This window comes from Pseudochaenichthys georgianus, unplaced genomic scaffold (assembly GCF_902827115.2).
Source record: "Pseudochaenichthys georgianus unplaced genomic scaffold, fPseGeo1.2 scaffold_751_arrow_ctg1, whole genome shotgun sequence".
Taxonomy (NCBI): Eukaryota; Metazoa; Chordata; class Actinopteri; order Perciformes; family Channichthyidae; genus Pseudochaenichthys; species Pseudochaenichthys georgianus.
The window spans coordinates 77,364-83,370 of NW_027263301.1; the positions used below are offsets into that span (position 1 = coordinate 77,364).

The 6,007-nt window shown below is 39.5% G+C and overlaps 2 non-coding genes across 2 annotated transcripts; both read left to right on the forward strand.

Moving 5' to 3' along the window:
* Positions 1 to 992: 992 nt before the first annotated feature.
* Positions 993 to 1,063, forward strand: trnag-ccc (transfer RNA glycine (anticodon CCC)). The gene has a single exon. It is a non-coding gene; the product is annotated as a tRNA-Gly (tRNA).
* Positions 1,064 to 3,356: 2,293 nt separating this feature from the next.
* trnag-ccc (transfer RNA glycine (anticodon CCC)) lies at positions 3,357 to 3,427 on the forward strand. The gene has a single exon. It is a non-coding gene; the product is annotated as a tRNA-Gly (tRNA).
* Positions 3,428 to 6,007: the final 2,580 nt, after the last annotated feature.

The window sequence follows — 6,007 nt, forward strand, 5'->3', positions numbered from 1 at the left end:
GCTTACATAGAAATAGACATACAACAACTAAAAAACAAGGACAAGAACTCTGGATAAAAGTCACATGGGTTTAACCCCAAGAAAGGGAGTTCCCTTTCTACGGGGAACACAAACACCATGGTTTTAATCTATTTTGTATATCAGTGTACAGATTATACCGTAGGCCTATCTGGTCTGGTGTCAATGAGTCATGAGTATCTAGTATGTATACTTGGTGAATGAAGGGGAAACCACACCTTAAAGACCTCTCTGATGCAAGATAAACCTGTAACGGGCCCCTAAGGCAAAGAGTTGCCCCCCCCCACCCGAGACTGTGGATATCGACAATATACATATATCTAAAACCGGCCACAGCCAAGAAACTCATGTTGCCCAAATGTAGTCAGCAGCATAATATTATTTAACAGGGAAGTGAGTTGTAGCGGTGGAAATATTACTACACATATTTTATACCCATTCTACTTTTTTTTTTAAATATTTTGTAATAGTATTATAGTGTTTTTAAAATAGTTTTCTATTTGTCTTTTTAATTTGTGTATGTATGCACCACAACACCAAGACAAATTCGTCGTATGTGTTAAACCTGTGTCTGATTCTGATTAAACTAAACTGCTAATCATGTGAATGCCATGTTGTTGATGCAAATAAGGATATAACAATACAAGGACAACATTTAGAATGATTGACGGTTTAGGCTGACTCTTTTTTGGCAGATACAAAAAACGTAAAACCTCCACACTATTTCAGTTTTTCATTGACATACACTGTAGATGTAATGTACTGAGGTAATGAATCAATTGAGAAATATGGTAATATTCTTCTATGCGATCTGACTTCCTAATGCACCCATTTATATACATTTACAGTATATGGAGTACTTTTTTTAAAAATGTTTTCACAGACGTTTAAGCCGTATTAAATTACAGCATACCCAAGAACGTCAACAACCCCCACCCTGAGAGTTTTAACCAAATGGATCCCTCTGCTCACCAGCGCCGCTAGTGTAGTGGTATCATGCAAGATTCCCATTCTTGCGACCCGAGTTCGATTCCCGGGCGGTGCACGTTTTGAAAAACAGCTTTGTCCACCAGGCTGTCAGGAAGCTGAACTCTCTCCCATCTATATAGCCTATCTATCTATCAGAAGTAAATATTCTCCAGTTTATCCAACAAATGGACATGTTTTTAAATCTGGAAGCAAAGCTGTTAACCCTTGTGTTGTGTTCGAAAGCTGTTACCGTTCATGGTGTTCGCGGGTCAGTTTTGACTAACTAAAAAATGACTATCATCTTTGTGAAAGGTGGAGTTCCCGTGGGGGGAGGGGGTGCAGGTGCATGTTGCAACAACTTATTGTTACAGTGGATGAATGTTGCTTAAAAAACTGATAAAACATTAACTTCTGAACCAAACCAAACACTTCGTAACCTGTTGCAGTTTGCAGACAGGATGCTACAACACTAGAGGGCAGTACAGTACAATACTTCTGCATACAGTATGTGACCCTGTGAGTGTTGCACGGTGCTATACGGCTCAGCTGACTCAGATCAGGAGATAATATAGGCTATGATATTATATGATCGATGATCTGATTGAATGTGATATCATGAATGACAAGTGCGACACGTCGGCGTCTTCTCTGCATACAGCAGTTTAAACTGTATTCCCTTTCTCCTGTCATATGACTTGATAGATTTAAACTCCGCACTAGCTCTGATTGGTCAGCAGGCGGTGCTTTCACTGAGTTGATCTCTTTGCTATAGACGCCGGAGGCGCGCAGCGTCAGGTACAAAAAGTGATGTAGCCTTCCCAAACCTGAGCCTCACGCGCCGCCTATGGTTAACAGATACACACACTCATTCACCCTCACAACCATTACCATCTTGAACTTTTCCCAACTGGAATATTGAGGCCTACTCATAGGATAATGTCCATATTGTCCTTCTGTCCTTCTCTATTGTCACTTTATCGCTGGTCTATCTCTTCATGATGATCTTTGAGTAGTTGTTGTAGTCGGTTCTTTTTTGATGTGTTTTGATCCTGTGATAATGCACCCTACTTTCATGTAGGGCGATGACAGGTTACTGAGTGTGTTGTTGTTGCTGTGATAATGCGTGTGTGTATGAATGCAGTGCTGAGTCTGTGCTTCCCTGACTAATGTGTTGATGTGTGTTTAATGTTGAACCCCATGCAGCAAAACCAACTGCCCTACGGGGATGAATAGCGTGATAGAGATCCAAGGGTTCATTTAAATGATAATGAACATTGCCAGTGGCGGAAAATTAAGCGGGGCCTTTGTTTTAGTAAAAGTACCAATAACAGTCTCCTCCACAAAGTAAAAGTCCTCCATTTTAGATGTGATTTCACTCAAAGTGTGGAAGTATTATCAGCAAGATTAAAGTACTGAAAGTAACAGTTATTGCACAGTTACATTTTCCCAATTGTATACTTATATATTATATAATATGGTCTATGATTCTTCTGGAATATTATTACTGTTGCATCAATATCTATCTATCTATCTATCTATCTATCTATCTATCTATCTATCTATCTATCTATCTATCTATCTATCTATCTATCTATCTATCTATCTATCTATCTATCTATCTATCTATCTATCTATCTATCTATCTATCCATCTATCTATCTATCTATCTATCTATCCATCTATCTATCCATCCATCCATCTATCTATCTATCTATCTATCCATCCATCCATCCATCTATCCATGTATTTATCTATCTATCTATCTATCTATCTATCTATCTATCTATCTATCTATCTATCTATCTATCTATCCATCCATCTATCTATCTATCTATCTATCTATCTATCTATGTATTTATCTATCTATCTATATATCTATCTATCTATCTATCCATCCATCCATCTATCTATCCATCTATCCATCTATCTATCTATCCATCTATCTATCTATCTATCTATCTATCTATCTATCTATCTATCTATCTATCTATCTATCTATCTATCTATCTATCTATCTATCTATCTATCTATCTATCTCTAAAAGGGGCCATCATTTACAAAATGAACATCATGCTGCATTGAAAAATACATGAATTTACTGATGTAACGAATCAATTGAGAAATATGGTAATTGTATCATATTCTTATACGATCTGACATCTGACTTCCTAATGCAACCATGTTGTCACTTGTTGAATCAACCAGATAAGAATATTGTTTTAATTCATAGTATATGAGGTACTTTTATCCTGTAAATATGTTTGAATTAAAAATGTTTGCACAGAAGCTTTATTAAATTACAGCATCCCTAAGAACGTCAACAACCCCCACCCAGAGACTTTCAACCAAATGGATCCCTCTGTTCACCAGCGCCGCTAGTGTAGTGGTATCATGCAAGATTCCCATTCTTGCGACCCGAGTTCGATTCCCGGGCGGTGCACGTTTTGAAAAACAGCTTCGTCCACTTCGTCACTGTCAGGAAGCCGAACTATATCTAGCCTATCTATCTATCAGAAGTACATATTCTCCAGTTTATCCAACAAATTGACATGTTTTTAAATCTGGAAGTGAGGCTGTTAACCATAGGCGGCGCGTGAGGCTCAGGTTTGGGAAGGCTACATCACTTTAAATCACTAGCCTACAGCACCCGCCGCCCCCGCTGTTAACCCTTGTGTTGTGTTCGAAAGCTGATTTATCTCAGTCCAAAACGCAACAAAAAAATGACTATCATCCCATATTGTTTTAATGACATCATAACTAATGTATTATGCATTCATAACCGTACAATCCCGTTGTAATGTTATTTTATGGCCCCACCACATATTGCACACGTGCATGTGTGAGTTCAGGTTCAAGTGTTAGTACTAGTATACATTCTTTGTGAAAGGTGGTGGGAGGGGGGCAGAGGGAGGGGAGACCAGGTGCATGTTGCGAACAATTGTTGTTCCAGTGGATGAATGAGGTGGGGCTGGGGTCGTGTCTAAAGTCAAAGATGAATCGTGATCATGAAGCCTTGTTCCGATAAAAAGACTAGAGCGTTTATATAATTTTAACTTGAAATGGGTCACGGGAGACCCGAACGCAACACGAGGAGTACGAAAACAGTATGTAACTTTCTGATGCAGTGAAGTAGAACGGTAAAGTTACATAACACAACACCTGTAATAGTGACCGGAAGTCCCAAAACAAAACCGGAAATTGACCAACGAGAAAAAGTGCGCACCTTTGAAGTCTTTGGTAAACGTCACGTGTTCAAAGCGATGGATTGATCACATCCATCGATCAGTAACTTCTGAACTGTGAGTAGCAGATTAAGGGAAGGTACTATGCACTGTTTCGGCTTAAGGATACAATATTAGCAACGAAATTCGGATGACAAAATAAATGGGGAAGTCTTTCAGGGTTGCACCTGTGGAGTTCTGGAACTTTGTTTGGAAAGCAGCTCTTTAAAATGACTAAGAAGATGAGCTGGTTGGATGATTGAGAACATGTGGATCGAAACCCAGTGGGAAAATATCCTTTATGATGTGTTTTTGGGACACTTTGCCACCATGAAGAACTGTGGGTCTTCAGCAGGTGAGTGTAACAACATCCTCTCCTCTTTTCTCCGTGTTCTTTAAGATTAAAGAATATTAAAACCCATAATAATGAATGCATTCATTTTGACTGGATGAGGGTTATTTGGTGCAGAGGTGGGAAGTAACTGATTTACTCAAGTACTGTACTTCCATGTTATGCAACTTATACTTCTATTCAATTCAGAGGTACATGGTGTACTTTTCCTCCACTACATGTATTTAATACCTTTAGTTACTTCACAGATTTAGATGAATGATGTGAAATCTAATCAAGTGTTGAATCAGACTTTAGTTCCACCTGGAGTAAATCCACCAGCTACCCTGCAGTCTACAAAGTACTTCAGACTAGCTGCACCTTCACCAGCTACCCTGCAGTCTACAAAGCCATTCAGACTAGCTGCACCTTCACCAGCTACCCTGCAGTCTACAAAGTACTTCAGACTAGCTGCACCTTCACCAGCTAAGACCTGAGTACTTCTACTTTTACTCAAGTACAAGATCTGAGTACTTCTACTTTTACTGTCTTTCACTATATTTAGATGAGAATACTTTCTACTTTCACTTGAGGAACATTTTGAATGCAGGTATTTAACAATACAATACAAAGTTAAGAGGACACAGTGTGAAAGAGAAAACGTGGCCTTAATAAGGTAAGGAAAAGGAGGTAAATCAATAAAATAAATACAACACAAGACAAACAAATTGTTTGATAACATTATGCTTTCCAGTCTGAAATAAAAAAAATGCTATGTTTAAGGATTTTGTAAGATTACGTTTTTATGTAATGACATGACGAATTAAACTAAAACTTTTGGTATCACATGTTACATCATGACTCCTATTGCTTCACATGGGGAAAAGTGAAAGGTGCGTGTAAGGCACGCGGTGTGACCAGCAGAGGGCAGCACTTCACTGAGCAGTGAGGAGGAACAAAGGTCTCTGACGGTGAGAGTGGAGCATGAGGTCCTGAGGAGAGCATCATCTCTGCTTCTTATGTCTTATATTCCTCTTAGAAAATCACACACTTAACTCCTAGTTCGTGAAAAGTTAGTTCTCTAAAACTTCAGGAATTAAATAGACACCGTAACAAGGAAGTGGGATTTCCTGAATAATCGATAAACCGAGATTTAGAAAGAAGGTGCAGACTGTTTTGGATCTACTTTTTCTCAAGACAAAGCGCCGTCAGCATCAGGGGGGAGACCCGAACCCCCAGAGCAGCTTCTCTTTGTCTCCCAGTCTCACACCTCCTCCACTTGGAACAGGACAACAGCATGGCAAGACCTGAAAGGCGTCACGTGACTCTGCATCGGCTCTCTGCTGTGGCAAGATAACCACGCAACGAGAGAGAGAGTAGGGGGAGAGAGAGAGAGAGAAAGGGGGAGAGTTGAGGAGGAGCTTGCAGCGATAAGATTCCCTCCACGCTCCTCCAGCATTACAAACTC